This window comes from Bos indicus x Bos taurus, chromosome 7, assembly GCF_003369695.1.
Source record: "Bos indicus x Bos taurus breed Angus x Brahman F1 hybrid chromosome 7, Bos_hybrid_MaternalHap_v2.0, whole genome shotgun sequence".
Classification (NCBI taxonomy): domain Eukaryota; kingdom Metazoa; phylum Chordata; class Mammalia; order Artiodactyla; family Bovidae; genus Bos; species Bos indicus x Bos taurus.
Genome location: NC_040082.1, coordinates 106,308,777 through 106,332,029, shown reverse-complemented (window position 1 = coordinate 106,332,029; position 23,253 = coordinate 106,308,777). Strand labels below are relative to the sequence as shown.

The 23,253-nt window shown below is 52.5% G+C and overlaps 1 protein-coding gene across 2 annotated transcripts in view; it reads right to left on the bottom strand.

Moving 5' to 3' along the window:
* The window catches only part of SLC25A42 (solute carrier family 25 member 42), a 40,300-nt gene extending 19,843 nt beyond the window's left edge, over window positions 1-20,457 (bottom strand). The window contains exon 1 of one of the 2 annotated variants that reach the window (XM_027548370.1): window positions 20,383-20,457. The gene's annotated coding sequence lies outside the window, so the exon portion shown is untranslated. Of the gene's footprint in view, window positions 1-4,313; window positions 4,432-20,382 lie in introns of those variants that run through there. The other variant, XM_027548371.1, reaches the window with a different exon arrangement.
* Between the last annotated feature and the right edge of the window lie 2,796 nt (window positions 20,458-23,253).

Below are 23,253 nucleotides of genomic sequence, written 5' to 3'. Positions count from 1 at the left end.
TCCGCGGGGCTCTGTGCTCAGCTCAGTCTCAGGTTCTGGACGCCCGTTCACGGGGAGACCGGTGCTCACCCTCAATGCTCCAGCCTCCTCTTGAAGTTCATGAACACCCCACGACCGGCGGGAGCTCTCTGGCCAGAGGTTATTTCTGTTAGTATTTACCATGAAAGACACTCTGGCAGGCACTCCGCTGAGCTCACTGCCCTGTGGCTGTCCTTCCAGGAGAGAATATGCTTTTAAGTTTGACTGCACATTCCTCAATTCAGAGGGGAAGTCGAGAAAACTCTAAAGTGAGGCGCTGGCTTGGTTTTGGGTCATGCAGGCAGACTAGGCCCCCATGAAGAATACTGTACAGGCAATGGGACTTAGGTGAGAGTTTTTCTGAAGGGAGAAGGGGTGGGAGGGGATCTGAGATCCTCCTTAAAAATATCTTCAGCACAAGAATAAAACAATTTGTAACTATGCGTGATGACATATGTTTAGCTTACTGTGCTGCCTATTTTGCAATGTACACAAATATTGAGTCATTATATTGTAAACCTGAAACTAATACACAGTCAGCCCTCTGTATCCACAGGATCTGCATCTATGGATTCAACCAATTGATGACTGAAAACAGTTTTTTTAAAAAAAAAGAAAGAAAGAAAGAAAAAACAAAACAAAACAGAAAGTTCCAAAAAAGCAAAACTTGAATTTGCTGTGCACAGGGCTCCCCAGGTGGCTCAGTGGTGAAGCCTCCATCTGCAGCGCAGGAGGTGAGAGCTCCATCCCGGGCTCGGGAAGACCCCCTGGAGAAGGAAACGGCAACCCACTCCAGTATTCCTGCCTGCAGAATTCCACGGACAGAGGAGTCTGGCCGGCTACATCCAAGGCAACTATTTCTATAACACACTGTATTAGGTATTGTAAGTGACCTAGAAATGATTTAGGGGCTCCACTGGTAGCTCAGCTGGTAAAGAATCTGCCTGCAACACGGGAGACCTGGGCTCGATCCCTGGGTTGGGAAGATCCCCTGGAGGAGGGCATGGCAACTCATTCCAGGATTCTTGCCTGGAGAATCCCATGGACAGAGGAGCCTGGTGGGCCACACTCCATGGGGTCGCAGAGTCAGCACGACTGAGGGACCAAGCACAGCACAGAGATGATTTAAAGTAGACTGGAGGATGTTACATGCGAATACTACACCATTTTATAATGAGGGACTTGAGCACCCCCAGATTTGTATATCTGAGGGAGATTCTGGAACCAATCCCCTCAGGATAACAACGTAGGTGCTAAGTCGCTCCAGTCATGTCTGAGTCTTTGTGACCCCATGGACTGTAGCCCACCAGGCTCCTCTGTCCACGGGATTCTCCAGGCAAGAATGCTGGAGTGGGGTGCCATTTCCTCCTCCAGGGATCTCCCTGAGCCAGGGATCGAACCTGCAGCTGTCGTGTCTCCAGCGTTGGCAGGCGGATTCTTTATCACTACTGCCACCTGGGAAGCCCAGGACAACAGCGGGTGACTATAATATGTCAATTATACCTCAATTAAAAAATGCAAGAACTCACCCCCATTAACAGACATGAACTATCATACATAAAACAAGTAAGCAACAGGGATTTACTGTACCGCTTTGGGAATTATATTCAATAGCTTGTGAGATCCTATGATGGAATATAATCAGAAAAAAATACATAACTGAATCACTATGCTGTACATCTGAAACTAACATGAAAATCAGCTATACTTCAAAAAAAAAAAAAGTTCTCAGTAAAACAACAACAAAAAACAAAACAAAACCCAAAAATCTTTGGGTAAGAGAGACAGAACATACACAGGAACAACAGCCAGATCATGCATGATGGTAGGACTCTGACCCACGACCTCTGCAATAAGCAGCCAGGGAAGCAAACCATAATGACTCCAGCACCTGGCCCAAAACAGCTGGAGTTTGGTGACTGCAGCTCTCCTAATTTTTGTTTCTGCTTCCAACTTAGGACAATCCAAAAAAAAAAATAGTATGCCTCCCTGGCCATTCATGGAAGGCAACTGCTGTGGGCAGGCATCCCCTCACCCCACTTCTCTTGCCTAGAGCCTCTAACAGGCACACCTGAACCTTCTCTTCTCCGCCATAAAGCTCTCTCCCCGCTGCTGTCTTTCAGTCTCTGCCAAATGCAGTGGTGGCAGCTGACCCCTGTCTCTAGCAAGCCTCTGCTGTTTTCACTGAAGTGGCCTTCGTTTATTTCTACAGGTAATTGCATGAAGAGAGGAGAAGAGACAGCTCTTCCTTATGGCAGAATTTCAACTAATGAACGTATGAGGAATGATGGACACAGAAAATCACCAACAGACAAATGTCGGTGTTCACTATTGCTGCCAAAAACTGCGAATGGGACTTCCTTGGCGGTCTGGGGTTTAAGAATCTGCTTGCCGATGCAGGGGACACAGTTCAATCCCTGCTGCTGGAAGGTTCCACATGCTGCGGGGCAACTGGGCCCATGTGCCACAACTGCTGAAGCCCGAATGCCTCAGAGCCTGTGCTCTGCAACTAGAGAAGCCACTGCAATGAGAAGCCTGCCCAGCACGAGAGAGTAGCCTCCCGCTTGCTGCAACCAGAGAAGCCCACACTCAGCAGTGAAGACCCAGCACAGCCAAAAACAAACAGATAATTCATTACCGTAGAGAAATTTTACAAAAAAGAACTACAGGTGGACCGACACTAAAGGGAGAGAGTGAAAATACAATGAGAAGGGGGATATCTGTGTGGTCTTCAGCATCTCTCCACAAGACACTTAATTTCTCTGGGCAGAGCAAGCTGGCAGACCCCATCTTGACCAAGCGATCAAGGTCAGCCACAGAGGACAGGACACAGCGACAGCTCACACGCTGGATGTAACACAACGGGAAGGACACAGCGTCACTTGTGGGGTTTCTGCCAAAGACGCACAACCCCTGATCTGATCCCGAGGAAACATCTGACAAGCCACACTGAGGCACACTCTGCAAACAGCTGAGCGGTTCTCAGAGCGAAGGTCACGGACAATAAGGGAAGGCTGCGGAACCATCGCTTCACAGATCGAAGGTGATTCAGGAGACATGAGGACTAAATGCAACATCCGAGCCTGGACCAGAAAAAGAACCCAAGGGGGAAAGCTGATAACGTGAGGTTCCGGTCTGGAGACGAGACCCTAGTGTCGTGCCGACGTTTAGTTTCCGGCTCAGACAACCGCACCGTGTGTGAGACGCTAACCGTCGGAGCCGCTGGGTGAAAGGTATCAGGAACTCTCAGCTAGTTTTGTCATTTTCTGTGAGTCTAAAGTTATTTCAAAGTACACAACTTAAAAAAAAAAAATAAAAGAAGTTATGAGAAAACCAGGAGCTTCTGGGACTGCCAAAGTTTTCAGAGAAACACGTCAGATGCCTGTGGCTAGAGGGGCTGGCACAGTGGTCTGGCTCCTCCCTGCCCACCGGGTGCCTTTGAGCGGCGTCGCCGAGTTCTGTGCTGGGGAAGGGTGCTAGCAGTCATGGCCCCACAGGAGCGGTTAGTGTTGCCTGGCTTGAAGGGAGACCCGCGTCCTTCCTGGCAGGTGCACCCTGACCCTGGTCTCTCCTCAGGCCAAGGCCTTCACCCTCTGCCTCTGGCCCTGCACGTGGGGGTGAGAATGGGGTGAAGGCTGATACTCGACACGACGGAACAATGACAGCTGTTGTTCATTAAATCCGTCTGCCCCTGTGTTCTCTGTCCAGCCTTAACCAACGCCCACGGATGACGCTTTACAGATGGGGAGGCTGAGGCAGCATGCGTCCTTGCTGGAGAGTGCCATGGCGATAACCATCACAGCTGATAACTGGGGCCATCACAGTCACTGCTTTATGTCCCTGCTTTGCTGATGAGATGTGGAGCAGCTTGGCCAGACCAAGAGCAGAAGCAACTCCAGCCTTGACATGGGACTCCAGAGCCACAACTGAATCCGTGTCCACAGAGCCCGGCTCCTCAGTGACCTCAGTATCATTTCATCCTGAATGCTTCTTCCAGAGAAGCATGTGCCCCTTAAGAAAGACTCTGTTTAACCTGAAGGAACAGTAGCGCAGGGGAGGCAGGGGTAAGAGTTTGGCTGCACTCAGCTCCTGAGACAACTCTCAAAGCCATGCAGAACTTGAAGCCAAAGGGCAGAGACCCCTTAGATCTGAGGAGGCTGGGTCACCGGAGGCCAAAATCAGCAAGTTCCTGAGAGGTGAGCCTGGAAGAGGCAGCCAAGGGGCCGGCTGAGCAGTCAGCGGGGAGAGCGGTCAGCGATGGAGACCCTGGGTAACCAGTCCCTGTGGGCACTCACCAAAGGCCGCGGGGTAGAAGGAAGGTGCTGGAGGGACGGAGGCCTGGTGTCTGGCAGCCTGAGAACGTTCAGTCTTGAACTTGGAAGAAGGTGGCCCCAGTCTCTGGCTCTCTCAAGCCTGGAAAGAGCCAGCGGAAATACTGTCTGGGGAAAGATGATACCCTGGACCTTGCGGGATTTAAAAAATCTAATATCTTGGGCCCAACCTGAGGTAATGAGGCGCAAAGGGAGACCGGATGAAAGGAGCAGAACCACCCCACGCAGGCGGGCTGGGCAGATGCCATGTTGGAAAATGCCGACGGGTCGTTCCACAGTGAAGGGCTAGAGCTGGTTCAAGCCCCAGTTGCCCCTTCCTGAATGGAGGGCCTTGTGTGGACCACTCCCTGCATGGAGGTGGCTTATGGGCAGTGGGCAGTGCCACATGGCAGTGCCTGATAAAATAAAGAAGCAGGGGCCTCTTGAGACCCCGCAGTGTCATGGTCCACAGATCTGAGAAGGGTGACCATGCAAACGGAGCCTGGGCTGACCCGGGCGGCGAGACCTTTACTGCTCTTGTTCTAACATAACTGTCCGCTGAACTCCGGGCTTTCTTCGGTTTTGTGAGTTATTCCCTGAATCTCCCTTTTCTGCCTCTGTGTCTCATCCATGAGCTTGAGGCCTTCCTCGTGCTGCAGGATAACTCCCCTCACCACCCTGTCTGGGCCTGTCCCAAGTGTTTTCTCACCATTAGCCTGGGTTGTGGGGTTCCAGGAGGTACACAGAGGTGGGGGGCCCTCTCCCAAACATTACACACGGGGCCCCTGAGGGCACAGATTTACTCTAGGGGCGATGAACCTGGGCTTCTTGGTTAAAGTGGGGACTTTAACCCCCGTCTAGTGATCCTTTTCCCCTTTCTAGACTCTTCTCTTTGGAACCAGCCCACTATGGGCAAGAGGTGGGGTGGAAGAGGGAATTTAAGCAAGAGGTTGAGAGGGGAGGATATATACATACACAACTCAGAATTCTTCCAGAACAGCGGTCTCCCCACCCCCCTTATCTACCTGCATGCTAAACTGTTTCAGTTGTGTCCAACTCTTTGCGACCCCATGGCTCGTCCCTCCATGGGACTCTCCAGGCAAGAGTACTGGAGTGGGGTGCCACTGCCTTCTCGGGGGCCTTCCCGACCCGGGATCGAACCCGAGCCCCTCTTGTCTCCTACGCTGGCAGCTGGTTCTGCACCACCAGTGCCACTGGCAGGCCCGCGTTTATTTGCTTATTCGGCCATTTGCTCAGATCGGTTTATCCTGTGGGCTAATCAGCGCTCTGTTACTTACTTACTGCTTCACTCTTCTAGCACGTGCTGTGCGGACTGAGCTGCTTCCCATCCATTGGAGGTGGAGGGGCAGGTCTGGGGAGGGAGACCCCAAGGACGATGAAACAGTGGTCCAAAAGGTTCCAGCAGCTGCAGCAGTCAAAACTGGGAGTGTGCAAGGAACAAACATCGGTGTGCGCCTATAGGGCTCAAACCTGACTGTGCACATAGATGTGGGGAGAGGCAGGGCAGGGTGCCTGCTCCCAGGGCCAGGCGCTGCTGCTCTGCAGACAACCCTCTGAAGGCTGCCAGCCACCCCCTGCCCCCAGCACCTGGGGAGTGGGAACTGAGGGCAATTCACTCCTTCACTCTGGGTAAGAGGACCTCAGACAGGGGGAGTGGTGCCACCAGGCAGGGCCAGGGTGGGAGGCTTGTGAGCAGGGACCAAATGGCCTGGAACCCTCTTATCCTGACATTTGGGGTAATGGTCCTGGAAAAAGGAGCCATAAGGACCACTCTGGTCCAATATTTAGAGGGCTGTGGTAAGCTGAGTGGTGGCCCCTAAAGACATCTGTCCTAACTCCCTGGGACCTGTGGATGTCACCTTACATGGCAAAAGGAAGTTTGAAGGTGTGATCAAATTAAGGAACTTGGGATAGAAAAACTGTCTTGGATATCAGGATGGCCCTAATGGCATCACAAGTCCTTCAGAGAGAAAGGTATTTCCCTGCTAGTCCAGTGGTTAAGACTTCATGCTCCCAACGCAGGAGGCCCGGGTTCAATCCCTGGTCAGGGAGCCTGATCCCACATGCTGCAACTAGGAGCTCACACACAGCAAAGAAGATCCTGCGTGCCACATCTGAGACCCAGCACCACCAAGTAAATGGAGAAAAAGAGAGGGAGGGAGGGAGGCAGGAAGGTCAGAGAAGGAGAGGTGATGATGGAGGCAGATCTCAGAAAGAGCTGAAGATGCTACCCTGGCCTTGAAGGCGGTAGAAGGGACCATTGTCAGGAGCACACAGATGGCCTTCGGGAGCCGAAAAAGGCAAGGAAAACAGACTTTCTTCTGGAATCTCCAGCCCTGCAGACCCATTTTAGACGTCTGACCCCCGGAACCAAAGGATCCTGAGCTTGTGTGGCTTTCAGTCTCCGTGTGTGTGGCAGTGTGCTACTGCGGCCATGAGAAACTGACAGACTGTTGCAAGATGCTGGGCAGTGGCCCTGGGGGACGGTGCACAGAGCCACAGGAGAGCGACTCCAGGTCAGCATAAGACAAAGAGAAAACCACAATGGCCAGGGCTGCCTGCAGCCCAGTGGCTGCCCCGGGGAGGCTGGTAGGTGCCCAGAGCCTCCTCGTGCCAGGCCCTGCTGGGCCCTGGGGGCATGGCAGCAAACTGGCATGTGCCCTCACGCAGAAGCAAGCAAGACAGTTCAGAGAGCTGAACCATCACACCCCAGGAAGGAATTGAACAGGGAGATGGGGACCCAGATTCAAGCCTGGGTGGCCAAGCTGGCCTCCTGAGGGGATGCTGGAGCTGACGCTAGAATAGACAGGGTTGAGGGTAGAGGGGTTGGCAGGAGCTGCATTCCAACAGTGAGTCAGGGTGTGCAAAAGGCCTCCGGGCAGGAATGAGCCAGCCAGAGAGAGGAGAGCCTGTGGATCTGTATGGGCAGCGGGGAAGCCGGGGACAGGCTAAGGAGGCCTAGAGAGGCTGCCCGTGGGGCCACTCAGACAGGACAGGGTCCGACGGAGGGAGGTTGGGGGGACCCAGGAACCTGCCCATGTCCTCTCTGAGACCCCGGAGTGGTGGGCTTGTTTTCTGGGACGAGGCGGCCTGGGAGGGGCCAATGTGGGGGCAGGGAGGCCAGCAGGGCAGGTGGCCCTTGTTTCAAGGGCTCCACCCTTGGCAGATTCTTGCCCACCCCCGACCCTGAGCTCCCCAATTGAGAAGAGACTGCCAAGACTTCTGGTCCTATCTTGTGGTCCCAGTACAGCACTGGGGAGGATATGAGGGCAAAACATATAATGAATCTAAGTTTAATTAAAAAATAGACCCAGTGGGGGACTTCCCTGCTGGTTTGGTGGCTAAGAATCAGCTTTTCAATGCAGGGAACACAGGTCTGATGCCTGGTCTGGGAACTAAGATTCCACGTGTCGTGACAACTAAGCCTGCGCGCTGGAACTACTGAGCCCACAGGCCGTAGCTGAGACCCAGTGCAGACAAACAAATAAATGTTTTTAAAAACACAGTGGATTTGCACTGGAAATCATCTAGCATCAGTCCTGTCTGGGGGTGCTGCCTCCTCTCTCCCGCTCCCCACCACCCTCTGCCTCGCCACTCACCCTGACCCAGGCTGGCTGGAATGGTCACTCCTGTGGTTCCTTCCAGGGTCGGTGCTCGGCCTCCCCTCTGCCACCTGTCAGGGAAGTATAACTGGGAAGGGAGAGTCCTGGGTCCAAAGCTGGTTCCGGCCCTCGCCCGGTGCACGCCCTTGGGCAGTGCCTTAATGCCTGGGGGCCTGGGCTCTCTGACCTGTGAGCTGGGCTTGGCCAAGCCTGGGGTGAGTGAGCCGGAACACAAGAGAACCACGTTCCCCCGACTTCATCCTGCTGAGGTCTGCCCGAACTTGCCGCAAGGACCTGGAATCCTCCTGTTCCAGAATGTGCAATAGGGCTGTGGCTATGGAAATCAGTCTGGAGGCTCCCCAGCTACTTGAACACAGAGTTACCATGTGACCCCAAGACTCTACTCCCACTCTGAAGGGCTGAAAACAGAAATTCAAGCAAATCCTCGCACCCCGTGTTCAGAGCAGCACTGGTTGCAATCGCTAAATTATTATTACTCAGCCATAAAAAGGAATGAATTCCTCTGGGGAAAAAAAAGAAATGAAGCACTGACATGCGCTACAACACGAACGAACCTTGAAAACCTTGTGCCAAGAGCAAGAGGGCAGACACAAAGGGCCAGGTGTTACGAGACTCCACACGGATACATCAAGTGTCCACAGCACGCAGGTCCCCAGGCACAGAAAGCAGGCTGGAGGTTGTCGAGGCTGGGGGCAAGGGGACAGGCTCCCTCTTCAGGAGGTGACGAGGTTCTTTTGAAGCGGCAGTAGCACAGCGCTGGGACTGCACTACGCGCCACTGAACTGGGTGGAGTGGGAGAACTCCCTATCGCTCCAGTGGATAGGACTCTGAGATCCCACTGCAGGAGGCACGGCTTCAATCCCTGGTCAGGGAGCTACGAGCCTGCATGCTGTGAAGAACGGCCCCAAAACCAAAGGAACAAAAGGTAAAATGGTAAATTTTAAGTCATGTGTCCTTTACACACACACACACACACACACACAAACCCAGCCGGTCCTTCCCTGGTGGCACAGTGGATAAGAATCTGCCTGCCAATGCAAGGGACGCAGGTCCAGTTCCTGGCCCAGGAAGAGCCCACATGCTGCGGAGCAGATAAGCCTGTGCGCCTAGAGCCTGTGCTCTGCAGCAAGACACCCGGGTGAGAAGCCTGCACCCTGCTCCCAAGAGTAGCCCCCACCCACGCAATCAGAGAAAGCCCGCACACAGCGACGAAGACACGGTGCAGCAAAAACAAAGAAACAAAATTTAAAACAGCACACTAAATAGCCCTCCACTCCATGTGCCCTGGGAGGCCCTTCTCTGATCCATCAGGGAAGTGCTTCCAGTGCCCTTCCGGGGTGGTAGGAGCCTGGTCACACTTCAGGCCTCCCTTTCCTCACCAACCCTCTTCTCCCTTCAGTTCAGTTGCGTCTGACTCTTTGTGACCCCATAGACTGCAGCACGCCAGGCTTCCCTGTCCATCACCAACTTCCGGAGCTTGCTCAAACTCATGTCCATCGAGTTGGTGATGCCATCCAATCATCTCATCCTCTGTTGTCCCCTTCTCCTCCTGCCTTCAATCCTTCCCAGCATCAGGGTCTTTTCCAATGAGTCAGCTCTTTGCATCCAGTGGCCAAAGTATTGGAGCTTCAGCTTCAGCATCTGTCCTTCCAATGAATGTTTAAAATTCATTTCCTTTAGGATTGACTGGTTTGATCTCCTTGCAGTCCGACGGACTCTCAAGAGTCTTCTCCAACACCGCAGCTCAAAAGCATCAATTCTTCAGCGCTCAGCTTTCTTTATGGTCCAACTCTCACATGCATACATGACTACTGGAAAAACCATAGCTTTGACTAATGGACCTTTGTCAGCAAAGTAATGTCTCTGCTTTTTAATATGCCGTCTAGGTTGGTCATAGCCTTTCTTCCAAGGAGCAAGTGTCTGTTAATTTCATGGCTGCAGTCACCATCTACAATGATTTTGGAGTCCCCTCAAAATAAAGTCTGTCACTGTTTCCATTGTTTCCCTATCTATTTGCCATGAAGTGTTCGAACCTGATGCCATAATTTTAGTTTTTTTCATGTTGAGTTTCAAGCCAGCTTTTTCACTCTCCTCTTTCACTTTCATCAAGGGGCTCTTTGGTTCCTCTTTGCTTTCTGCTATAAGAGTGGTGTCATCAGCATATCTGAGGTTATTGATATTTCTCCTGGCAATCTTGAGTCTAGCTTGTGCTTCATCCAGCCCTGCACTTTGCACAATGTACTCTACATATAACTTAAATAAGCAGGGTGACAATATACAGCCTTGACGTACTCCTTTCCCAATTTGGAAATAGGCATTGTCCCATGTCCGGTTCTGACTGTTGCTTCTTGAGCTGCATACAGGTTTCTCAGGAGACAGCTAAGGTGGTCTGGTATTCCCATCTTTTTCAGAATTTTCCACAGTTTTTTGTGATCCTCCCCTCCCCTACTAGGTTATTTTGAGTCGGATTAACTGGGTGGTTGCCATGTACATGCTCTGGGGAAGCGCCACCATGGAGAGGGTGGGGCATGGCAACCCACTCCAGTGTTCTTGCCTGGAGAATCCCGTGGACAGAGCAGCCTGGCGGGTTACAGCTCACAGGGTCACAAAGAGTCGGACACAACCAAAGAGACTCAGCGCAGACACAAGGGCTGGGGGAGAGGGCGGTTAGTGTCTAAAGGGGATAGAGTTTCAGTCTGGGAAGACGGGAAAGTTCTAGAGACGGATGGTGGTTTCGGTTGCACAACAGTGTGAATGTACTTAATGCTACTGAACTGTACACTAAAAAACGTTAAGATGGTATATTTTATGTTGAGTGTGTATGAATGCTCAGTTGTGTCTGACTCCTTGTGACCCCATGGACTGTAGCCTGCAAAGCTCCTCTGTTCATGGAATTTTCCAGGTAAGAATACTAGAGTGGGTTGCTATTTCCTCCTCCAGCGGATCTTCCTGACCCAGGGATTGAACCAGCATCTCCTGCATTGGTGGGAGGATTACCCCTGAGCCACCTGGGAAGCCTTATTTATTTTGTTGTATATATCTTAACACAATTAAACAAGAAATTCAAGCACAGACAAGATGCACCTGTGATGTTAGGATCAGATGGGGTTACCTTTGGCGGGTCAGACAAGAAAGGGGTGTGGAGAGGTCAGCTGGGGGTCTTGAAAGGCTCTGTATCTTGATCAGGTTTCACGTGTGAATGGACGTAATAATTCCTGAGCTGTACATTTATGGGTTATTCACTCTACTGTGTGTAAATTACAGTGCAATAAAAGACTTTAAAACCATAAAACAAAACAGAAACCTTCTTGGCCCCTCCCAGGCCAAGTGAGTCTGAGCTTGAGAGTCATGTTCCTAACTCCCAGGGTTCTCTGGTGGCATCTGGGGCACGGGGGGTGACATGCACTGCTTGCTGCTGCTCATTCCCCTCCCCGCCTGCAGAGGAAATACCTCGGATGACTTTGAAAATAACTGACAGTCTGGAAGAGATGCTTAAGCTCCTGCAAGGTGGGCCACACATGCTGTGGACGACCAGACCTCTCCTGGAGACTGCACCCTGGTAGCCACCTACTCCACCCTCTATCTCCTTGGAGCAGGGGACGCTGACCCTCCCCTTGACTCCAGGGTGACTTGGGTGACCCTGCTCAGGTCATGAGAGCTCACTTTCCTGGGTTTGGAGTGCTGGAATCAAAGCTGAGACTTTTGAGGGAGCCTCCTGTGCTAGATAAGTCCTTTTTCTCCAAGGAGGGGAAGTTAGGCCAAGGGCAGTCAACACAGAGCCAAGGTCAGGAGGGGGAGGCAGACACCAGCAGACTTGGGGTGTCCTGGCACCCAGCAGGCCAAAAGAATCTGGAAGGTACAGGAAGCACCTGGACTTCTTCTCCCTGGAGCCCACAAAGCCCGTTTTCAGTTCACCCAGTTTGGGATGGGGTTTTTTCCCCAAATAACAAGTGTTTATTGGGACGTCCCCAGTGGGTCCAGTGGCTAAGACTCTATTCCCAAGGCAGGGGGCCTGAATTCAATCCCTGGTTAGAGAACTAGATCCCACATGCCACAGCTAAGACCCAGCACGGCCAAATAAATACCTTTTAAAAAGCAAAAACCCAAGTGGTTATCTTTTCACCTGCTATTTCTATACCACTCAGTAAACAAAAGTTAAAGTGAAGTGGGGATGGGGGCAGGGGACACCATGCAGCAACACAACTTACTGAACAGCACTATCTAAGAAACATGAACCTCAGACTTCCCTGGTGGTCCAGTGGTTAAGAATACGCCCGCCAAAGCAGGGGACACAAGTTCGATTCCCAGTCTGGGAAGATTCCACGTGCCTTGGGACAGCCAAACCCTTGAGCCGCAAGTACTGAGCCCACAAGAGAAGCCATGGCGATGAGAAGCCCGCGCACCATAACCAGAAAGGAGCCCCTGATGCTGCAACTAGAGAGAGCCCAGCTGCAGCAGTGACGAGCTTGTGCACCGCAACTATGGCCATCAGAGCCAGGAGGAGGCCGCTAAATGCGCAAAGAAACACGAGCCTGGGCCCCAGGGCCTCAGACGGCCCGTCCTACGGGCACCACGCTGCAGCCGCTCCACATCCGAGGCCGTCCTTACACACACTCACGGACAGACACACACACACAGGCAGCTCCCTGAGCAGGGCCACCAGGCATGCCAGCGTGTGGCAGGGTCACCCACAGTTGGGTGACCCCCCGTAGGACGAGGTAAGTGTTTACACAAACGGGGGGGGGCAGTTTCTCGGGAGATGGAGTTCCCAGCAGCTGTGGCACAGACCCTGTAATCTCTTGGCAAAGGGAAGCCTATTAACATCCTATCTGCCTGTTGATAAAGGCTGTTTCCTCTTCCAGTTAATGGGCCTAAGTGAGGGGAGGCATCTTACGTAAGGCCTTTCCCTGTTAACTCTGCCCAGCTAGCTGCTGCCTGCTCCTTCTCCCTGCTGCACGTGCCCTCCAGTGCATGTACTGCAGACCAACTCCGGTCACTGCAACCCTGTGCTGCTGTCTCTACAGGTCAGACACCCATGTCCTGAAAGACCCAGAACGTTCTATGGGCAATCACTGTCCTTGGTCCTGGCAGACAGTGCTGCCAACGCCTGTGGTCAGTGGTGTGTGAAGTAACCTAAAACAAACTGAGACATTTAATGGTCTTCATGCTCCTCTGCTAAGAGGCTGCACTTGTGTAAAATCTTAACCCCAAAGCCGTGTGTTCCTGACACACGGAGCCCAGCACAGGGCTACTCAATTGCACCTACTCAATTATTTACTGGATGAGTGAATTGATTTCGCTTTGGCCGTGTTCTCCATCCTACTCCTACGCCTGGCAAACTCCTCTGCATCCTTCAAAGCCCATCCTAAATATCCTGGTCTCACCTTCCCAAGGTTAGCTGCTCTGCCTGGACTGAGCACTCCGTGGTTCTCTGCTGTGCTGGGAGGGGTTGTTTTCCACACCCCTTCCCCACTAGCCCGGGGACCCTGGAAGGCAAGAACCTGGGTCACACTTAGTGGCAGTGCCTAGCAGAAAGCCAGAGGTGTGGACCTGAAGCCACTGTGAAGACAGTGTATCATGCGCCAGCAGCATGAACACCCCTTTTCTATCACTGTCTGCCTTGTTCCCCGGGTGGGAGCATGCCCAGGCTCCTTGCCATGCTGAACTGGTATTGTGGGAGGATGGAGTCTAGTGTGTGACCTTGGACATGTTATTAAACCTCCTTGGCCTCATTTTCCTCCTCTGTCACTATCTTCTGAGGCTGGGGTTGCCCAAGCAGGTCTCTGGGGTAGCATGCTCCCTAATGAGGAGTCAGACAGGGGCTAAGGTCACCCGGTTCTACCAAGCAGGCCTCCCCAGCTCCCATGCCTCACCATGTACCTACACACTTCCATGCTGGGGCTTCCCAGAGGGCTGAGCATCAGTCTGTGGCATCCGACCCTCGACTCTGTCTCCCGCAGGTTCATCTCCTCAAAGTGTTAAAATCTGGAGAGTGGCGCCCCACTGTCCATTAAATGATGGCAGTTTAGGAAGCTCCTGCTCTCACTAAGCCCTCGGCCATGGGACCATGCTACCAGCACGCTGCTCAGAGTCAGCAGGGCAACCTCCGACTCGGACATTCAGGGCTGGTCAACATTTGGCTCTGACTGATCAAAGAGGCGCCCTGGGGGACTTCCCTGGTGGTCCAGTGGTTAAGACTCTAAGCTTCCACTCTTCCACTGCAGGGGGCAATCAATCCCTGGTTGGGGAACTAAGATCCCACATGCCATGTGGTAGGGCCAAAAAATGGGGCTCATAGGCCCCAAACTGTCTGTTCTTCAAAGTCTGGCTCTTAGGCACCTCATCACTAATGGGAGGCTAGACTAGTCACTGGCTAAGGTGTGACCAGCAAGGCTATAAGCCATATACTCCACCCCATCCCCTCCCTTCTCATGGTTGCAGAGACCTGCCCAAAGTAGGGGAGGGGAGGGCAGCATTTCAACTAAACCCCCAGGAGCGCCTGTCCCAGAATCTCTGGTGACATTCGTGCAGGGCTCTTGCCCCGAGACATAAATCAGAGTCACTGAGTGTGACCTAGGAATCAGCTCTTTAGACAGGGCGAGGGTGAGATTAGCTGTGTTGACATTGTAGACCAGGCAGGTCGTGGGTCAGCGTGGCTAATTAATACCTAATGAAATGTACATATTGACTTTCTTAACTCGTACCATGGCAAAGGTACACCACTTGGAGACAGAGCAATGGCTCTGACATCCGTTCGGAGCTCTGTCCTGGCACATTTCCATCTTGGAAGTCTCGAAACTTCCAAGGCAGGTCTTCCATTCTGGTCCTCATCTCATAGTCGGGGAGGTACAGGTGGTCAGAGGGTCTGCTGATCAGCCTGTCCACAGTGGCCTGGCCTCAATGCAAGACCTCTCCTGTGTCTCTCATCACGGACCAGGTCCTTCAACCCAATCCCCTCTCAGGACCCTCGCGTGTTCCCTGGCCCGGCCTTCTCTTGGGTCCTGCCATATTCAGGCTTGCTTGTTTCCTCTGCTCATAATGCTCTGTCACCTCGCTAACTCCTTGCTGGCTTTTAGGTCCCTGGGAGCTCCTGAATTAGCACCCCCAGCCTCTGCTCAGGACCCATCAGATACAGTGCCCCAGTTCCTTGGGGGTATGTCTGAGCCAGTCCCATGGCCCACACCCTTCTGAGCTGGTATTTCTGCCTCCCCCACACCTGTCCCTGACCCTGGCACACAGATATTTACAGATGATAGAAAAGCTGTGCTGTAAGGCTTCAGGTCTGTTCCACTCCTGGAAGCTGTGCCGGTGGTGGCATTCCAGGACATTGTATAAATATCAGATTCTAACAGTGGCAGGAAGCACAGTGCTATGGGTGACTGGTTTGAAGGAGGACAGGACCTGGATTCAGGACAACCTAGGTCTGCCTTAGCTTTCCCACGTTTTCCCTATGTATCTTTGGACCAAGGTCCCCTGACGCCTTGGTCACCCTTCTGTAAAACTGAGATGATCCAGACCAGACTCCGTAGGTAAGCACATGCCAAGGAGTGGCAAAGAGCAAAATGAAGACATCTGTTCACATGTCTGGGTCCTTGCTAGCACCGAGCAGGTGCTCCCATCTTCCAGCAGGGAAGCAGGTGAGTGAGGGAGCCGCGGGACTGTGCACACGGGCCACCTGGAGGGCCTGAGAAGTGTGTTCTGACCCTGCCGGCCCATCTTGTCTGAAGCAGCAGAGGCTGCTGGACGAGCACCTCCTTCAATAATGTCCTGGCAGGAATGCTGGCTCTGTAGCTGTAGGGGTTAAATGAGGTCTCCTGAAGTTCGCGTCTACCCAGGACCTCAGGAAGTAACCTCATTTAGAATAGGGTCTTTCAGGTGTAATTAGCTAAGGATATCAAGATGAGTCATCTTGGATTTGGTGGACCCTAAATCCAATGATGGCTGTCCTTAAAGGAGGATACACATACAGGGAAGAAGGTCACGTGAAGACAGGGGAAGGGACTTTCCGGTGGTCCAGGGGCTAAGACTGCACTCCCAATGTGCGGGGCCCGGGTTCAGTCTCCGGCTGGGGAACTAGATCCCACATGCCGAAACTAAAAGATTCCCTCATGCCCCAACTAAAGATTCTGTGTGCCATCACGAAGACCGGAGATCCTGCGTGCCGCAGGTAGGACCCGGCACAGACAAATAAATAAATATTAATTTTTTTAATTAAAAAATAAATCTTCAGAAGACAGAGATGGAGATTAGGGTGCTAGAGCTGCAAGTTGAGGAACTCAAGGACTGCTGGCAGCCGTCAGAGGCAAGGAAAGGGTCTCCCTCAGGGTCCAGGTAGGATACAAGCCTGCTGTCTTAGTCAGTTCTGGCTGCTGTGATAAAACATCGTAGGCTGGGTGGCTTGTAAACAGAAACGTGAGGCTGAGAAGTGCCAGCAGATTTGGTGTCTGTTCAGATTCTCTTTCTGGTTCACAGAAGTCCACCTCTCTGCATCCTCACAGAGCAGACGGGGCAGGAGAGTTCTCTTGGGGCTCTTTTAGAAGGCCATTAATCCCACTCGTGGGGGCTCCACTCTCATAACAGAATCATCTCCCTAAGGCCCATCTCCTAATACCATCACATGGGGGATTAAGTTTCAACATATGAATTTTAGGAGAGACACAAACATTCAGTCCACAGCACCTGCCAATCCCTTGATTTTGGAGTTCTGAATTCCACAACAGTGACAGAAGAAACTTCCGTCGTCTCATGCTGTCCAGTTTGGGGTTATCTGTTATGGCAGTTCCGGAAACGAATACAGCAGGACTCCGAGCCTCCCGAGTGCATACTGTGCCTTGGCTAGTGACCTGCCCACGGCCCTGAGGTCATCGCACCTCTCTTTGTATCCCATAGGTTGCCCTGATGGCCAAGCTTCAACAGAAAGCCTGGCTTCTCCTGATCGCTGTTGAGACCCTGTAACCTAAGCTCTCAGCTGCAGCAAAAGGTATTCAGTGAAGAAAACAAACGTTGACAAGCATATTTTAAAAATAGCACAGGGACCAGGGAGGGGCCGCTGGGGCAACATTCTACTTTTTAAACTGGGTGTTGGTTTCCTTATTCTTTCTACCTTCTTTCTTTTCATGTGCACATTATGTACTATTATTACTAAGAAGTAGTTCACATTTAAAATAAAAAATACAATGCATTTTTTAAAAGAGCTGGCTTGCAAAACCCAAATAAGCTAACGGCTCCAATCAACTCAATATTCCTCTAATGTCTAAGTGCCAAAAAAGAAGACTAAAATACGGGATGACAAATGTGAAAAGGCCTGCCCTTGGGCTGATGACGCCCTCCACCTGGTGCCAATAGTGGGAAATCACTGACAACGCAAGAAAGTCTCAAGACAACTTCCCAAATAGATTTAACATCTGTGACTTGTGTCAGCCTCATCTGACACCTTCATTCTTTTGCTGGATCCAAGTGTAAAAAAAAAAAAAAAAAAAAGAAAGCAACAGTCAATATTTCCGACCTGCCATCCTGGGACTCCAGGCAGTGCCTGCATCTTTCTCTAGAAAGGACCGCCTCTCCCACTGCCAACCACTATAGTTACCTTCAGAGCCCTGCAGAGGAGGGACTCAAATATTTTTTTGGACGGAACTTTAGACTCTCGAAGAGAAACAAATCTAATGTTTAATCACCACCCACTACGGGCAGGAACACCTCAAAAAGGGACGGATAGAAAGATTGGAGAGACCAGAGCTTGACAATAACCGCCCTGGCCGCCAGGGGAGGAAATGGGCATTCCAACTCCACAGCTGAGAATACTGATGACTGCACAGCCTCCACGGAGGAGCATTAACCATTTAGATGTACGTGTCCTGTGGCCTGGCCACTCTTAGGAGGTTGCTGCAGCTGGATGTTAAACTCCATGAAGACAGAGACGGTTTGAAGTGTCTGTGCTTGACTGGAGCCCCACACACTTTTACTATGAATTTGCTCATGCAAGACTCAATCTATTCACTGCAGTTTGGTTTGCAAAAGCAAAATATGAGGGACTTCCTTGGTGGTCCAGTGACTAAGATTCCAGTTCTCCCAATGCAGGGGGACTGGGTTCGATCTCTGGTCAGGGAAATAGATCCCACATACCGCACCTAACACAGCACACAGCTGCAACCAAGACCCGTGCAAAAATAAATAAAAAATAAATATTTTATAAAAAAGCAACATATGAGAGACAACTTAAACAGCCATCAGTAAGGAACTGGTTATAAAGTCACCCACCCTTTTGATACAATTTGATACAAATTTACCAGTGGTTTAAAAGGGGCTCTTAGACCACCTCTAGAAGGGAACATTGTTATATAGGAGAAACTATTAACAATGAGGCCCTCCAGAAGGGGATAGGGTACAGGTATGGGGAGATCTGCCTGGTTTTTACTCTTGTTTCCTTTCGTACTGCTTGATTTTATTTATTTTTACCATGTAGATCAATTACCTTGTCAGTTTATTCATATCTTTGCATATGTATATATATATATAATACATGCATGTACATACATATAAAATGTGTGCATGTGTATAACCAAATACATACAACATCTACAGATACACATACACACACACGCACACATTTTAAATGACTCTGTTTGAATTTGGACAGAAAACCCCACTGGCTTTAGAACAAGACCCTTCAGAACATTCCAGCACCATCTTTCCAGGGAGAGACGGGGGCGAGGGGTGGGTAGGTGTTAAGAAGTACTGTGCAAGCCTTACAGGAAATGGCACGTTATTGCTTTTTTAACAATAAAGCCACCAGCCTCCTTCCACACTGCACACTTGTAAATCACACTCAAGGGAACTTAAAAAGTTCCAGAAAAATCTTTATCCCCAGCACCAAGCCAGGCTAGTTCTGCAGTTTATCTCTAAGCAGCTGAAACATTAGCCTTCTCATTCTGAAGAGTGTTTCGTTACTCCCTCGGTTTATCAGCATCAAGGGCCCAAGGAGCTCTCCCGGGTCAGCAAGGAGACTCAGTCTATAAGAGCTGGAGCCAGAGTCCCAAAGTCTGGCAATCCCCGCCACCAGGCGACACTGCGAGCTGGGCCAGAGGCACCCTAGGTGTTAAAGCCCAGCTGCAACAGTGCCCCCGCCCCCTGCAGCTCCTGGACTCTGAGACACGTGCTCAGAAAGCAACCAGGGGCCGCCCCTTCCAGCTCAGCCTTTCCGGACCCAGCCAAAGTCATGACTCCTGAGGAACAGCTGCAGGGAGGGTGGGGGTCCCCTCCCTACCAGTCCCTTAGAAATAAACACAACAGATGGGCACAAGTTGGGGAGGTCCACAGAGAAGGGTCAGCAGCAATGCTCAGTGCTCAGGAAGAGGTGGGCAATGCCACTCCGGTTCAAATCGCTTTAGGTTCGTTGCTGGTGAAATGGAGATAATTCCAGTTTGTCTGGCTGATAGGATTATGCTAAGCCCGGAAATCACTTAACAGACCATCATAAATGAAAAGATAACATCTGGGTGGGCTTTTTCTCAGAAGGTGGTGGTGGAAGGTGCCGTGATCCTGAGACAGCAAGGCTTGGGTGAATGTTGGAAAACCTGGGTTATAGAGTGGTCACAAACACAGGTGCATGTGGAAGAAAGTACAGGTGGGTACGGACTGGGGGGGTTCAAGTCACAAGGGACTGCCAAGGGCACGAGACAGGTGTGTACCTGTGCAGGTGGACGTACCTGAGGGCGCTGACCCAGATGACTTAAGATGGGGGCAGTGAGAGGGGCACAGACTTGGGTGTGATAAAAGCCAGTGAGGCAACGGAACAAGTTGAGACATGAGTGGGGAATGGTGAGTTTGGGGTCACAGGCTCAGGCGTCGCTGTGGGGGGTGCAGGCCCAGGTGTGGTGGCGCCGAGAGGAGGAGAGGAACGCCCTGTGGTGTAGGGGGCATCGTCAGGGAAGGTCTCAGACGATGTGCGAGGAGGAGGTGTTCGAGGGTTGGGGGCGCGGTGTCAGGTGTGTGAGCGGGAAGGAATATAAGGGGGGGGGGTCAGAGAGACAGGTGCGCGTAGGGGTGCAGAGTCAACTGTGCGAGGCACCTGGTGGCACGGCCTCAGGGGGTGAGGGATGTCAGCGAGGTGGACAGACTCAGGTGTCTGACGGGAGATGTCAACGAGAAGGGCTGTGCTGTCAGTTATGTGTGGGCTGTCGGTGAGGGCCTCAGATACGGCTGTGGGGATCCCAAGGGGGCATCAGGTGCGCGGTGTGGAGGTCGGGGGGTCGGCTTTAACCTCTCCCCGTCCCCGCGATGCTGCTGTCACGCCCCGCCTCGTCCGCCCCCGCCCCGGGGCCATGACAGGACTGCGCCTCGCCCTAGGTCGGCCCGACAGGCGCGGGCCCCCTCGACGCCTGCGCTGCCCCGCGCCCCCCTCGCCCCCTCACCGGCTGGGACGTGTCGCCACCGCCGCTGCCGCCGCCGCCGCCGCCGCCACCTCCAGCCCGCCACAGCCCCGCCCCGTGCACCCTCCGCGCGCGCCGCGGGAGGGGTCCAAGCCGTACTCCGATTGGCTGCGTGCTGGCCAACCATCCCTGGAGGCAGCGGATATTGGTGGAAATGAAGCAGACGAGCAGCCCCTGAAGCCAATCACTGAGGGGTGAAGGCGGGACTATTGGGAGAGACTATGGGGCCCCCGGGTGGTCCAGCTGGGCGCTAGGTGCTGGGAGGCCGGGGCCCGGAGGCGGGCGAAGATTGGAGCCGCGGAGGAAGACGGGCAGCCCTGATGGCCAATGGCTGGGGGTCAAGGGCGGGGCTCCGAAAAAACTTGCGCGACTGGCGCTAGAGGAACTGAGGGCGTAGCCCGGAGGGTGACGGAGATTGGCTAAGAAGCAAAGACTGTCAAGGCCGGCGGCCAGTCGTAGGGGTCGTCGGCCGCGCTCCCGGACAAGACTTGGAGCAAAGTGCAGAATTTGGCCCTGAACGCGGTGACCGGAGGTGGCCTCGAGCGTCCCACGCAGGGTCTCCTGAGGCTGTGGCGAAGTCAGACCCTCTGGCCACCCAGTGCAGAAGCAAGACCTCCCACTTAGGATGTGAACTTGGCCATCACGGCCGGAGGACTCGTGAATAATTCAATTCCTTACTACCCACTATTCCGCTGCAGATGATACAGAGAAGACAGAGACTCAATGGAGGTCACTCAGCTGCAGCGCAGGGTACTGCGAAGACGTGGAAATAGGTGGAATACTACTCACGCGCTTTATGATTTTCTGAAAATGTTTGATTTCTCCGAGTTTAAGCTTTCTCTTCCAGGGATCAAATGACATCCGGGCCACCTCCCTGCTAAGCCTTTGGTGAATAAACCGAATCCTAACCACAAGCCCGTGAGGTCAAAGCGACCATTGGCTCCACTGTACAGAAACCAGAGCACAGAGAGGTCAAGCTCCTTGCCCCTGGTCACACAGCACTTCAGCAGGCTCAAAGTAGCCTACTTTTTGGAAAAGGGGTGGTAAAGACCCTGCCTGCCAATGCAGGAGATATAAGAGATGTGGGTTCTATCCCTGGGTCAGGAAGATCCCCTAGAGGAGGGCATGGGAATCCACTCCAGTATTCTTACTGGGATAATCCCATAGGCAGAGGAGCCTGGCGGGCTATAGTCCATAAGGTTGCAGAGTCTGACACGACTGAAACGACTTAGAATGCTCTCAAGGCAGTGTGAGAGCTCAGCCACTGGGGGCCTGAGTGACCAGCCACTGGCTGACAGACGACACAACCTTGAGTAAGGCCCTCAGATTCCTCATGGGACAATGATTCCTACACGTTGACCTTTCCTCTCTGGGACTGCTCCTCTGGGAGAACTTATATTCCAGCCCTCCGCTTGACCTTCAAGTGAAAGCCTTTACCCCCTCTGCAGGTTACATCTGGCCTGCGAGCCCCAGCTTTTCTGTGAGGTGTGGGGTCATGGGATTCTTTGCAGATAGGGAAGCAGCTGCTGTCCAATACTAGGCTGTGTCATTGGCACCTCTCCCGAGCCCACCCCATTCTCTGACTCACCAAGTGCCAGGGCAGAGAGGTTTACAAATGTTCCAGATACTGGCTCTTATTTCCTCTAGGTGTGGGCTGGGGTTGGTGGAGATCAAGTTCAGAGCCAGGGAAGCCTGGGAGAGAACAAGGTTGAGCTAGGCTGTGAAAGTGGCTCACATTTCAGGGCTGTGCAAATCCCCTGCCAAGTACGTAATCCATAACTTCTCAAAGGGCCTCTGTAAAGAAGCAGTGTGGGGCTCACAAGTGGGAGCCACTAGCCTAGGCCTACCATATGACTCCTGATATTCCCAGCATATTCCCACCTGAGCCTCTTCTCAGGCATCTCCCAATTGTAGTTTGCTTCTCCTGCAACTTCCAGGCCCTGGTCTCGATTTGGCCCTCTGGAGAAGAGGAGGAAGCTGCGTGCTGAACACCTGCTGGGTGTTGGGTCTTTCCTGAGCCAGACACTTCTCAAACACCATCTCATGACCTGACTTCCAGATGCAGGTGATGATGCCCATTTTGCAGATGGGAAAACTGAGCTTTGTGCAACAAGTGTTTCTTGCTGGGAGGGCCCGGGGCTGGGTTTGAACCCCTGCTTTACTTGACTTGCTAGCTACAGGACCTTCCACAAGTGCCTCAAATTCCCTTGCCTCAGTTTCTTCAATTAGCTCCTAGGGTTGATGGAAATATTAATAAAATGAATGGAAGCAAACCACATGTTGGCCACAGCAAGTGTTTGCTGAATGTTGCCTGGATAAACTGTTCTTTTCAGGGTCTCTGTTTCCCTCTCTGTAAATAGCACCTGATGGAATGTAGACATAGACCGACTATGGGATGGTGTGCCATGCAAAGAGGGAGGTATTTGTACTGGAGAAGTCCCCAGCTGCAGCGCCCACCTGCTAGGTCCTGTGAGGGAGGCAGCAAGCTCCTGGAAAGTCCCACAGCACCCCCAGGGACACTGCCAACTGGGGCAAGGGTCAGGCAGTGGCCCTGGAGGTGCTCAGTGGGCTGTGGCTTCTGTTTGCTCATCAGCAAGCTGGCACTGGCCCACCTCTCAACAATGGCAGACAGTGCCTCTCAGCATCATCAATAGACACCCCCCACCACAGGCACCTTGGCTGTACCTGGCCAGGGTGCCCAGGGGACCCAGCTCTCCCCTGTCCGCTTGGCTTCCCCTGGGCAGGACACTGACTCTCTGCATCTCCAGTTCCTTCTGTCTCGGGAATCCCAGGAATCATCTGACATGACGGCCATGAGCCAGGCCCGGGCACGGTGACAAGGGCTTAATCAAC